A 13,297-nucleotide genomic window follows, 5' to 3' on the forward strand; every position below is an offset into this window, starting at 1 on the left:
TGTTATATACACAACAGTATATTTATATACATATTGTTTTATGAAATTACTTTTAACTCAGTTAAAATGGAAAGGAGATAATATGTTTACTGGTACTTTTTGTTTTTCTTTGTGGATTTTAATTGCTGTCTGTTGTCACTTGCTTTCAGCCTGAAGACGATCCTTAGTATTTCTTGTATGGAGGTCTGTTAGCAAGGAATTCTCTCTGTTATTTCTCTAGAAATGTCATTAATCCATCTCCATATTTGAAAGATAATTTTGCTGGGTATAAGACCCTAGGTTGGCACTTTTGTCTTTTCAGCACTTTGAATATGTCATCCCATTACTCTCTGGCTTTTAATCAGCTGTTAATCTTACGGAGATTCTCTCGTATGTGCTGAGTCATTTTTTTCTTGCTGCCTTCAAGATTTTCTCTGTTTTTGGCTTTCAGCATTTTGATGTGTCTGGGTGTGTGGGTCTCTTTGCATTTATCCTACTAGAGTTCATTCTGGAAAACTTGTTAAAACACAGTTTCTCCTGGGTGAAACTGTGGAGAATCTAATCACATATCTAGGCACCCTACATGCTGGAAAAACTCTGTCGGCACAAAGAAAAGACTTGTCCACAGGCTCCATAGTTTTGACATAAGGCTTCCTGATCTGCCAATAGCTAAACCCTAGAGAGAGCCCTGAGCAGTTGAATACTCCCAGATTCCTTTATTTAGCTAACAGGTGGCCCTGTATCTTATAGCTGTGGCCAGAGTATCACATACAATCAGTCTTCTGTTGGAGTGAAAGAACATTGTTGGCTTCCTATAAACATAACTAGAGCCCCTGATGGAACCCTTTACTTAGGTTCCTCAGGAGTTCAGTGATCCACCAGAACTGATAAACAGTCCATAGTTTCATTCACCAGCATTCTATAACTTCCATCTCCTGCACCCAAACAGAGGTTGGCACAAACTTTGCCATGTGACTAATTTCAGGAGTAATTAATGGATCCCATCCACAGCAGTGGCAGTAACTCCCCGAACTCAACCAAGCAATGAAACCAGGTAGAGTGAAAGTTTGACATCAGTTCAAGTTTCCTTTATTTTGGGATCTCAAATACTCAAGACTGACATCCTTACGCCTCCATCTCCGAGGATTCTATCCTCTAAACCTGACACCCAGGAGTGAATCAGTGCAGCCCAGCATCATCACCCATAGGGGGACCAGCTTTGTCTCTATCAAATGGTTTCAGCTCCACCCGGAGGGGTCTCTGTCTTATTTCTGGCCATTTGATCTTAAGCACTGTGTTCCCTACAATCCTTAACCAGAACTCGTGCATCTCACACAGTTCATCAGAGATTTGGGTGCAGCAGTGGATGGATGTCGTTGTCCTGAAAGACCCCCTGCTAGTGAGTACAAGGGCTGACTTGGTGGCAGGGGGCTCTCCTGAAGAGCTTTCTCCTGGTGAGGCCCATCCTCCAGATCTTGGGGTTGGAGGTCCAGATGAGAGAACATGAGGATATTCTTACCACATCATGCAGACATGCAGTGGCCTCCTAACTGGTCTCCTCCTGTCCATGTTTTCCTCTTTTCAATTCTCCACATGGCAGTCAGGAAATCTCATGGTGGCTTTCTTTTATTGAAAGCCCTTCCCTGTCTCACCTGTATGCCCTTGTCCTTGCCAGTCTTTCCAGTCCCACCTCGTGCCACCTTCCTCCTGTGCTGTGTTCCAATTTTTTTTTTTTTAGTTCCTCACATTTATTGCTCCCTCCTGCTTGAGCTTTTCCACATGCCGTTTTCTTTGACTTTTCAACGTATTAATTCCCACTCATCTTTTTGAGCTCAGTTCAAATGTCATCTCTTCAGGGAAGCTGTCCTTGAGTCCCCCATTACTCCCTTTGTAGCTCTACATCAATTCCTTCCTAGTTTGTAATTTTATATCTGAGCAATATTTCCTGTCTACCTCCCAACCAGCTTGTAAGCTTCATGAAGGCAGAGTTTATGTCTATAAAGGTTTCCCCTGGATCCCTGAGTACCCGCATGGTAGAGGCTTGATAAATATTTACTAGACGAATAAATTCACGAAAATAAACATGGAAAATTACTACTATCAGAGGCTCCACCAGATGGTGAGTAGATGTATTTCCATGACCTCATGCACTTTCAGTGGTTCTGTCACATGTGTGACAGCTAAGAAATTTTTCATTCTATGTGACACAGAAATTCGATATGACAGCTGCAGGAGTGGGTGCCTGGATTCTTGTCCAGTTTCTCCTCCCTCAGTCTCTCTCTTCTTCCTTCTAGCTCACCCAAAATACTCACTAGACAAGTGTGGACACATACACATACACACACATGCACATACACACACACACACAACTTTCCCATAGCATATGAATGGCAAATTCTGGCTTCTTGAATTCTAAAAAATGTTTTGCCTACATTATTTATTTAGTGAGATCTGTTAGTTGGCTTTGTTCTGTTAAAAACAATAATATCAATCAGAAAATAACATAACCTTTCTTTAAGATTCACACATTTCTTAAAAATCTCATTTCCTAGAGATCTTAATAGAAACTTTACACCACTTGGAATTATTTCCTAAGAGTACATTTTTCACTCAAACTCTTTTCTGGCCACTTAACTTTTCACTTCGTCTAGATTTTTTTTTTTCTAAAAAGATCATGAGGTACTTGAGGGGAGAGTCTACGGATCTTCTAGTTTATACTCTCCCCAACCTATATCTGTGCACAAAAAAGTGTTTAACAAAATTCTCTCAATTGTTTCCAGAAAGAGAATTTAAGTTGAAGAGGAAAAGAAAATGAAGTTATTACAAAATTGTATATTCTATAATTATATTTCATGTCCTATGACAAAGGAAAATGAAGACTGTAGGCAAGAAGGTAAATCTGTATTCTAGTTGGTTGAGGTAAAAGCCATGGTAACTGTGAAAGTAAGTTACTGTTAATAACCAGAAAGAAGACAAATTCACAAATTATCATTTTCATGGAAAATTATTATTGCAAACTGCTCTGGATTAAACAGTCCTTGAGGCTTAAACATTCTATTATGGCCAACTTTAACTCTTATATATGATTAACACTCTTTTTATTATCCCACTGAATTTCATAAACCCCACGAGGAGGACTCAGAGTGTAAGCAATCATGTAGAAGAATGTAATGTGAATCAGAAGAACTTCCTGACTTCAGACTATAGATTCTCTGGGTTGAGAAGAAAGGTCAAGTCTAGATGGCAAATGAACAAGAGGAGAACTAACCTTGGTGGGTCACTGAAGAGGGAACTGGTCTTGCCCCACTGGGGAGGAGCAAACTAACAGAAGCACCATGTAAGTTTGCAGGAACCGAGAAGAGAGACGATCTCAATATTTTCTTAAATAGAAACTCAAGAAAACCCAAGATCTCAGAGACTAAAAGGGCTGTGTGGCCGATATGAGTCAGGGGCAGCTTACAGAGTCTCATGTGTCACAATGTGACCTGCAAGCAGGCAGGTGGTTCTGTGGCCTGAGTGACCCAGGAGATGGGGTCTTAGATAGCACCCCACAGTTTCCAAGCCTGCCAGTTTCTCAGCCTGGCAGTGGAATGAAAATATGTGTCCCCTACAGTCTGTATAGAAGTTGAAAGGGTGGTTGTCAAACCTGCAGGGACCTTTTTAATGGAATCATGAAGATGGTGCAGCAGTCAGACCTATATGTCCAGTGAACAAACATGAAACAGGATGATGGGTGGCTGAATGAAAACCAAGGTGACAGCAGACAGTTAAGGACCAGACGCCACATCTCCCAGTGCTTTAACACTCCACAAGCACCCCAGAAATTAAATGTATCCCTTTGGTATATATTGACTAAATTTAAATTTTTACCACTTAGAGGCCGGGGGCTCTAAATAGAAAATCAGAGGAAGATAAAGTTACTATTTCTTACACAGCTGAGTTTGTGAGCTGAAAGTGAAACCAATACACAAACCTCTTTAGAAATGCTAATGTTCTGCATTCACATATTATTATGTGAACAAAGTATTTCTTTGATTAATAGCATCCCTTCACCTAGTTTTGAACTAACGGGAGAATATAGCGTATTTGGGTGAAGAAGAAAGGTGGGAGGATTGTTGTCAAAGGATTCTCTTTCTAATGGGAAGAGAAGGAGGAGAACATTAAGAGAAAAAGAAAGAAAAGCAGACAGATGAATAACCAACATCTCCTCTGTTCTCATTTCGATATTCATCCTGAATTAATGGGACTTTCTGTTTTTCTAGCATACTCACAAAGGATACTTTAATCTAGACTACTGAAGATGCAGTGTTATTGGAGGTGTGGAAAAACAATGGTAGGTTTAATAACTCAACCCAGGTTTAATTTCTAGCTTTGCCATTTCATACAGGTGTGACTTTGGACAATACCTTAACCTATTTGAACTTCAGTTTCTTCAACTGTAAGAAAGGTTTAACACAGCCCATTGAATCACTGAGAGAATTGAGTCAGTGTACATGAAAGAGATTAGTAAATGGTAAAAAACCCAACAGCAATGCACAATGTAGGTCATTTTGTGGTAAAGGAGACTATGGGGAGAGATAAAACAGGTGGAGAAGGCACATGGGGGTGAAAGGTGCTATTCTGGAGTCTTTGAACAAACAGTTCAACACAAGGACATCAGGCTTACTGGAAGAAAGTAGTCCAGAAGAGAAAAATGAGGAAAGGAGTTTTATGGCCATTAAAGACAGACCCAGATATCCTGACTGGAAGTCTAATAATTACAACATCAAACTCTGTTTATTTATGCTTAGTTGTAGACTCTCTTGCTCATTTACCTTAGAGATCTACTTACAATTAGTATTAGGTACCTTGCCCTGTACTTAGAATTCCAGAACAGGACAATCACTACTCACACTTTCAATATAAGAAATCAACGGAAATTGGGAGGGGCATGAGGGGATGGGCAAAATGGGTGAAGGGGAGATACAGACTTCCAGTTATAGAATGAATAAGTCAGGGGAATAAAGGGTACAACACAGAGACTATAGTCAATGGTATTGTAATAGTGTTGTAGGTTGACAGATGTGGCTACACTTGTGGTGAGCACGGCATAATGTATAAGCTCATCAGATCACTATGTTGTACATCTGAAACTAATGTAAAATTGTGTGTTAACTACACTTCAATTTAAAAAAAGAGAGAGAGAGAGAAACCACAGTAATTGGGGCTTTAGGAACTGATAGTTAACCTTTCAACCGCTAGAAATCCTTCTTAGTTATTGTCCTTACCATGAAAACCCCTGGATACTAATTCAACTAGTTGTTTTTTTTCTGACATCTCTGGAAGTTTCACACTTCTGTGCAAAAATCTTTGTCAGTACCCTTTGAAAGCTGGGAATTAGGAAGTAGGCTTTAAATTTAGCTTCAGATGACATACAGAAAAGTCTGAAATAGCAGCAATCTTCCTGATTTAATTCAGGGTTGGCATCCTTTAGTTGTGAAATGAGATGAAAATCCCATTCCCCAGAATTCTTTTGAAGTAGTGTTTGGTGGGAATATTTTGTTATGCTACTTAGGGTGTGGATGATATCTCAAAAACATAGCTAGCACATAATGGTCACTAGAATGTCTTCTCAGGAGTGCAGGCCTGACCAACTAGAGCCCTCTGGGTTTCACAGAAAATTTTGATGGGTCTATGATTGTGACTTTTGGTGTAGAAACCAACAAGGGGTAAATGTTTTGTATAAATAGAGAGGAAACATAATTGAAGTGGGAGAGAAAGAGATATCTTGTATAAAACTGCAGAGCCAACAAAGGTAGGGCAGTATTGGAGAAGGAGAATTAAAGAGAGATCTCTGGTACTGGGGAGCCAAAGGTGGATGTCAAAGAACAGATATAGTAAGGGGATTCCCACAAATGTTTTATTTTGAAAAATACCAAAACTTTAGGAAGTTGCAAGAATAGTATAATAAACACTAGTATACCTCTTACATATACATACACATGTATATAGAAGGACAGAGAACATACTTTTATAAATGCATGTATTCACATTTTATATATAGATAGGCAGATAAAAAAGTAGATACAGAGAGGGGTGCCTGTGCGGCTCAGTTGGTTAAGCGTCTGACTCTTGATTTCAGCTCAGGTCATGATCTCACAGCTGGGGAATTCCAGCCCCACATTGCACTTAATGTGCGGAGCCTGCTTGGGATTCTCTCTCTCTCCCTCTATCTGTGTCTCTCCATCCTGTCTCTTCTCTCTTCCTCCCTCCCTCTCTCTCTCTCTCAAAAATAAATAAACTTTAAAAAAGTAGATACAGAGAGAAATGTGTGTGTGTGTATTTTTTTCCTGAACCATGTGAAAGTTGTTTGTAGACATGAAACTTTATCACTAAATACTTCAATTTGTGTCTTCTGAGAACAAGGCCATTCTCCTATATGACCACAATACAATTATCCCACTCAGGAACTTAAACTTGATACAATACAATATCTAATATTTGGTACATATTCAATTTCCCCGATTGTCCCAATAATATCCTTATAAATCTCCAATGTAAAGGGGATTTTAAAATTGTTTGCCATGTTTGGCATAAATGCCTTTTCCATTTTCCCAACAAAATCATCAAAAACAACTACATTTTCATTAATGTTTTTTGCAAGTAATTTCTACAGGGGAACTTGTAGATGTCCCACGTCCAGATTGGCAATGAATGAAAATAGAAATAATAGCAGCTGCCACAAGAGAGATTGGTTGATACTGATCACATTTGAAGCAACTATTTGGGGGAGAGGAGCTTTGTAGAGGCAGTAAGTAATGGAGACATTTAAAACCACTTATTCAGTTCCTTGTATCCTGCCCCTTTTCTTCCCACCCATGTTTTAAATCTGTTCTCTCTTAATTGTTAGTATGTGATAAGTGTTTCCCAGATCCATTCAGCTTGCTCTCATAGATCTTTTGTAAAAAACAGATTCTATTTTTAGAGCAGTTTTACATATACAGAAAAAAAAAATAAGAAAACAGTACAGAGAGTTCCCATACATCCCCTCTCCCTCTACACACAATTTCCCCTATTAACATCTTACATTAGTATAGTATGTTGGTTACAACTGATGAACCAATATTCACAAATTATTATTAATGAGATCCATACTTTATTCAGATTTCCATAGTTTTTAACCTAATGTCCTTTCTGTTCCAAGATCCCACCTAGGAATCAGAATTACATTTAGTTGTTATTTCTCCTTAGGCTCCTTAGACTGTGACAGTTTCTCAAACTTTTCTTGTTTTTGATGTCCTTGACAGTTTTGAACTCATAGGTCTTTTGATAATTTAATCTCCATACATTGCTTGGCAGAGCACCACAACAAATACTATTTTGAATTAAGTAAAATCTTTGATAATTCGTGAAAATCAAATCCTGTTTGAAGTAGCTGCATGATAAAGATGATAAAGTTATTTTAGCAGCCTTGCTTGTATTAGGTCATATTATGACTACTTATTGATTAAATATGGGATATAGAGTTCACAGCATTCATTGAGTGGCATGGTCTTCTTTATGTGGATTGAGTCAATGGAGCCCGAGGCACAAAGATCAATTGAGAGGGAACCATTCAGAAGGTGCCTTTTCCCCTGGGGCCTTGTGTTCTTACAGACTACACAAGGCAGATGTTTTATGCTTTTCTCTCGGGGGTAATTTGGCTTGAGACATGCTACTATCCTTTACCAAGCAAGTATTTCTCTTGTCCTTTTAACTTTTTTTAATTAAAGTACAATTTACAAATAGTGATAAGCACAGATCTTATGTACACAGTTGGAGGTGTTCTGACAAATGCATTCACCTGTGTAATCCACACCTTATCAAGAGAGAGAATATGTTCATCACCACAGACAATTATCTCATGCCTTTACCAAGTAAATGCCTGCCCTTAATCCCCAGAGGCAACCACTGGTTCAATTTCTTTCACTGTAGATTAGGTTTGCTTGTCCTAGGACTTCATATAAATGGGATCATATATTTTGTACTCTTTTGTGTGTGGGCTTCTTTAGCTTAGCATAATGCTTGTGAGATTCATTCATGTTTTGCATCTATCAAAAGTTTATCCCATTTTATTGCTGAGTAGTATTCATTGTATTGTATCACTATACCACAATTTCTTTATCTACTTTTATATTGATGGGAATTTGTTTTTTCTGATTTTTTGGCTGTTTTGAATGAAGCTACTGTGAATATTCTACTTTATGTCTTTTATGTGGACTTTATGTTTCTCTTGAGTGTGGAATTTCTGTGTCATGTAGTTGGAGTATGTTTAATGTTATAAGAAAATGTCAAACCATTTCCCAAAGAGTGTGCAACACTTTACAGTCTGTGTTAATTATCTATTGCTGCATAACAATTTAACAGCTTGAATCAACACACATTTATTATCTCCCAGTTTGGGTCAGGAGACTGGGCATATCTTAGCTTATCCTTTGCAAGACTGTAATCACAGTGTTGACCAAAACTGGGTTCTCCTATGGAGGCTTAATTGGGGAAGGAAGAATTCTGTTGACAGGATTAACTTCCTTGTGTTGTGTGATTGAGGACTTCAGCTTCTTGCTGGCTGAGGTGGTTGCCCTCAGCTGCTAGAGGCTGCCAGCAGTTTCTTACCATATGGTGTTCTTTAACATGGGCAGTTTGAGTTGCTTCCTCGAAGCCAGCAAAGGAGCAAGAGATTCCAGCTAGGTGAGTGCTATAACCTTATAAGATGTAGTCATGTAATCAAATATATTCAATCATATACATCTCATTACCTTTTCCATATTCTATTACAAGTCCCACTTATGCTCAAGGGAAGGGATCACATAGGGCATGAATACTAGGAGGTGGGGATCAAAGGAGACCACCTTATGGGTATGCGTATCACATACTCCCACCAGAAATGAATGAGAGTTTTGGTTGCTTCATATCTTTGCCAACATTTGGTGTTGCCACTTGTTTCATTTAGCCATTATAGTTGTTGTAAGGTATGCCACTATGGTTTATTTTTTAGTTTGTTTTGTTTTATTTTTAATTTAGTTTAATTTAATTTTTGTGAGTATGGTTATAACACAATGTTAAATTAGTTTCAGGCATAAAACACAATGGTTGGCAAGTTTATACGTTATGCTATGCTCACCACAAGTGTAGCTACCATCTGTCACCATAAAAAGCTATTAAAATATCACTGACTATATTCCCTATGCTGTGCCTTTTATTCCCATTGTGGTTTTAATTTGTATTTCTGTAATGTCTAATGATACTAAACATTTCTTCATGTGCTTATTGGCTGATTACATGTCTTCTTTCAGGAAATGTCTTTACCTGTATTTGGCCCATTTAAAATATTGTGTTGTTTGTCTTTTTATTGTTGAGTTGGAGGTCTTCCTTATATATTCTGGATAAAGATCCTTTGATAGACATATGTATTAAAATATTTTCTCTCTGTCTAGGTCTTGCCTAGGTTTTTTTGTTAGCAGTGTCTTTTGATGAACAGATAATTTTAACTTTGATGAAATTTAATTGACCAATTTTTCTGTAATGTTTAGTACTGTCCTGGTGAGAACATTTCTCTCTCAGTAATTGATAAAACAAGTAAATGGTAAATTTTAAAATAACTCATGATACAGAGAAGAAATCACATGGGAAATAAAATATTTTGAACTGAATGTTAATAAAAATACAACATACTAAACCATCTCATATTTGTGAGATATAGCAGTTGAATCATTGCCTAGAAGGGAGTTTATAGTGTAAAATGCTTAAATTAAATTTAAATTTTAAAGTTTTGAAGTTTCCATCGTCCAAAGCAAAAGGGAAAAAAGAGTAAATTAGCCCAAAGGAAGCTTAAAAAAGGAAACAAGAAATGTAAGGAAAATCAATAAAATAGGAAATAAATTAACCAGCTAGTTCAGTGAAAATCAGTGTAATGAAAATTTGGTTCTTACAAAAGAAGAGTGGAGGCAATAAAGCTCTACTTAGACTGATCAAGAAAAAAAAATCAATAAAAAAACAAAAAATTAATAAAATAAAAATTTAAATCAATTAAAAATTCATTGATATAACACATTGCATCATATTAGCATAGAGGACAAAAACCACATTATCATCTCAATAGATACAGAAAAAAGCATTTGACTAAATCTATAACCCTTTCATGACAAATACTCAACATATTAGGAATAGAAAGAAAATTCCTCAACCTGATAAAGGGCTTCTAGGAAAATCCCCCCCGAAAATATGATACTTAATGGTAAAAGACTGAATGTGTTCCACTAAGGAACAGAAACAAGACAATGCTGTTTGTTCTCACCACTTCTATTCAACATTGTATTGAAGGTACTAGCCTGGGAAGTTAGGCAAGAAAATAAAATAAAAGGCATCCAGATTGGAAAGGAAGAAGTCAAATGATCTCTATTTTCAAATGGTATGATCTTGTATATACAAAAGAAAAAGTCCTAAGGAATTCATTAAAAATAATGAACAATCTAAAAATAAGGAAAACAAGTCCACTTGCAATAGTACCAAAAAGAATAAAATACTTATAAATAAATTTACCTAAATAAATGTAATACTGATATTTTGAAAACTGTAAAACATTGCTTAAAGAAAATAAAGAAGTCCCATTAAATGGAAAGACATTTCATGTTTATGAATCATAATATTTAGTATGGCAAAGTGAAGATACAAATATTCCCCAAACTGACCTAAACTTCAGAGAAATCCCTATTAATATCTCAACTGGCTTCTTTGCAGAAACTGACAAGCAGATCTAAAATTCATATGTAAATGAAGTTTCAGAATCATCAAAGAATTCTTGAAAAAAAATAATAAAGTTGGAGCACTCACACTTTCCTACTTTCAAACTTAATATAAAACTCAGTAATCAAGACAATGTTGTACTGACATCAAGGTAAACATACAGATCAATGGAACAGAATTGAGAGTCCTGAAATAAGCCCTCACATTTCTGGTCAATTATTTTCAGTAAGGGTGCCAAGACAATTCAATATAGAAAATGGTGCTGTAACAGGTGGTATCTGCATACAAAAGAATGAAGTTGGATCCCTACCTCACATTATATACAAAAATGAGCTCAATATGAATAAAAGACCTTAGTGTAAGAGCTAAACTACAAAACTCTCAGAGGAAAATATAGGCTAAAACTTTATGGCATAGCATTAATTTCATCCCTGATTTATTTTATAACTGGGAAGCTTGCATCTCTTAATTCCCTGCACCTATGTTGCCATTACCCCACTCCCTCTTCCCTCTGGCAATGACTAGTTTGTTCTCTGCATATATGAGTCTCTTCCTGTTTTTTTGTTTTGTGTTTTAGATTCCACATGTAAATGAAATAATGGTATTTTTCTCTGTGTGATTTATTTCACTTAGCATAATACCCTCTAGGTCCACCCATGTTTTTGCAAATGGCAAGATTTCATTCTTTTTAATGGCTCAGTAAAATACTCCATTGTGTATATATACCATATATATGGTATATATACACCCATACACCACAGCTTCTTCATTCATCCAACCATCTATTTAATAGACATTTAGGGGTTGTTTCAGTATCTTGGCTATTGTAAATAATGCTCCAATAGACATAGGGGGCGCATATACTTTCTTGAATTAGTATTTTTTTTCCTTTGGATAGTGGAATTATTGGATTGTATGCTATTTCTATTTTTACCTTTTTTAGTGACTTCCACACTGTTTTCCATAGTGGCTGCGCCATTTTACATTATTAAGAAGAAGAGGACATGAGCGTTCTCTTTTCTCCATATCCTCGCTAACACCTTATTTCTTTTCTTTTTGATACTAGCCATTTTGACTAGTATAAGGTGATATTTCAGTGTGGTTTTGATTTGCATTTCCCTGATGATTAGTCATGTTGAGCATCTTTTCATGTGTCTGTTGGCCATCTGTATGTCTTCTTTTGTAAAATGTCTATTTAGGCCTTCTGCCCATTTCAATCAGATTACTTGTTTTTTGGTATTGAGTTCTATGAGGTCTTTATATATAAATTTTTAATTTTTAAAAATGTTTAATTTTTTTTTTTTGAGAGAAAGAGAGAGAGACAGAGTGCGAGCAGGGGAGGGGCAGAGAGAGAGGGAGACACAGAACCCAAAGCAGGTCCCAGGCTCTGAGCTGTCAGCACAGAGCCTGATGTGGAGCTCAAACCCACGAACTGTGAGATCATGACCTGAGCCAAAGTCGGATGCTTAACTGACTGAGCCACCCAGGCACCCCTATATTTTTGATATTAATCCCTTATTGCATATAAGTTTGTAAATATCTTCTCCCATTTAGTAGGTTGTCTTTTCATTTTGTTGATGGTTTCCTTCATTGTTCACAAGCTTTAAAACAATCACTATCTGCAGATCACATAATGCTGTACATAGAAAACTCTAAAGACCCCATCAAAAAACTATTAGAACTGAGAAATGAATTCAGTAAAGTTATGGGAGAAATCTGTTCTTTCTATACAGTAGTAATGAAATAGCAGAAAGAGAAATTAACAAAACAACCCCATTTATAATTGCATCAAAAAGAATAAAATATCTACAAATAAACATAACCAAAGAAATGAAAGGTCTGTTCTCTGAAAACACTGAAGACCACACAAACAAATGGAAAGATATACTATGCTTATGGATTGGAAGAATTAATATAGTTAAAAACGTCCAAATGCTTTGCTTACCCAAAGCAATCTACAGATTCAATACAATGTCTATCTAAACACCAAAAGTCTTTTTTACAGAATTAGAACAAATAATACTAAAATGTGTATGCAACCAGAAAAGACTCCAGATAACCAAAGCAATCTTGAGAAAGAAGAACAAAGCTGGAGGTATCACAGTCTCAGATTTCAAGGTATACTGTACAGCTGTAGTAATGAAAATAGTTTGGTACTGGCACAAAAATAGACACATAGATCAATGGAACAGAATAGAAAGCACAGTAATAAAGCTGTGCTTATACGGTCAATTAATCTACAACAAAGGAGGCAAGAATATACAATGGGGAAAAGACAGTCTCTTCAATAAATGGTGCTGGTAAAACTGGAAAGTTACATCCAAAAGCATGGTTGAGCTGCACCACTTTCTTAAACTATTCTCAAAACTAAACTCAAAATGGAGTAAAATCTAAATGTAAGACCTAAAATCATACAACTTCTAGATGAAATCATAGGCAGTAATCTTTTGGACGCTGGCCTTAGCAACATTTTTCTGGATACCTCTCTCTAGGCAAGAAAAACAAAAGCAAAAATAATTTATTGGTATTACATCAATATCACTGCCAATAGAGGACA

General features: G+C 36.6%; 1 protein-coding gene across 3 annotated transcripts in view; it reads left to right on the plus strand.

Moving 5' to 3' along the window:
• Positions 1-515: 515 nt before the first annotated feature.
• The window catches only part of RB1 (RB transcriptional corepressor 1), a 191,510-nt gene continuing 178,728 nt past the window's right edge, over positions 516-13,297 (plus strand). Inside the window, exons 1-2 of one of the 3 annotated variants that reach the window (XM_060637194.3) lie at positions 516-3,316; positions 4,242-4,312. The gene's annotated coding sequence lies outside the window, so the exon portion shown is untranslated. Of the gene's footprint in view, positions 4,313-9,564; positions 10,892-13,297 lie in introns of those variants that run through there. The other 2 variants (XM_060637193.3, XM_078433693.2) reach the window with 2 other exon arrangements.

Source organism: Panthera onca, chromosome A1 (assembly GCF_046562875.1).
Source record: "Panthera onca isolate mPanOnc1 chromosome A1, mPanOnc1 haplotype 2, whole genome shotgun sequence".
NCBI lineage: Eukaryota > Metazoa > Chordata > Mammalia > Carnivora > Felidae > Panthera > Panthera onca.